The sequence below is a fragment of the Perkinsus marinus genome (assembly GCF_000006405.1).
Source record: "Perkinsus marinus ATCC 50983 genomic scaffold scf_1104296944404, whole genome shotgun sequence".
Taxonomy (NCBI): Eukaryota; Perkinsozoa; order Perkinsida; family Perkinsidae; genus Perkinsus; species Perkinsus marinus.
Window position 1 is genome coordinate 805,372 of NW_003211409.1, and position 970 is coordinate 806,341.

Genomic DNA, 970 nt, shown 5'->3' on the forward strand with positions numbered 1-970 from the left:
TCTAGAATCGGTGAATACATAGGTCAATCTGTAGCCTGCCTCGTGAACGTATCTACCAGCAGGCAAGGCTCCCACAAACACCAGAACATAACAGGCCATCAAGCAGATCATATGGGGTGTCATCATTATTGAGAGAGTAGAGCCTCCTGAAGATTAAGTGAAACTACTAAACAACACAGACCAATATCGGGGAGATGTTGTGAGGAGCAACCCTAATGATGTTAGCAACATCCTGATATACTACTGCCCGACCGGGCTACATGTCTGATACCGGAGTGCTATGATTCGGACCAATAAAGGCCATAATGTCACGTTGATTCGAGCGTTAGCAATTTCTGTATCGAAAGCTAGTAGAGATGCATGCGTGAAAAAGGTCTTGCGTGATTCTCATGGAGGGGCAGTCTCTCACTGACTTCACTATTCGCTTAGCTGTAACAGACGCCGTCTGTCAGACTTCGATTTGCGGATAGTGAGAGTCGCTCCACCCCGATAAGTGAGAGTTAATTGCCAGAACGCAACAACCTTGAGGAAGGTTGGAAAGAGCGAATGAGAGCGAACGAAGGAAGGAAGGCGAGGCAGGAAAAAACGTCACGTCACTGCGAACGTCACGTCACTGCGGACGTCACGTCACTGCGGACGTCACGTCACGCGGATGCACGTGTCTCGCAGACGTGCGCTATTCTTCATGGCGAGCGCGATATGATCGCGTGCTTGGTGGCGTACCACTCACCCTCCCTCCTTCGAAGCAAAAAAACAGAGAGAGAAATAAACGAAAGGAATATACAGGGAAGATGGAAAAACGGAATCCTCAAGGGTCTCCGAAACGCGAATCAGGTAATGGTTTGAGGTCCTTGAGGTCGAATTTACCAGACATACCAACGAGGCTGTGAGTCTTCTTCCCTAGACGTTCAGCTATGGTTGCCGGTAGTACCGGCCCGGTACCCATCGTCGCGAGAGCTTGTTTGTCGGT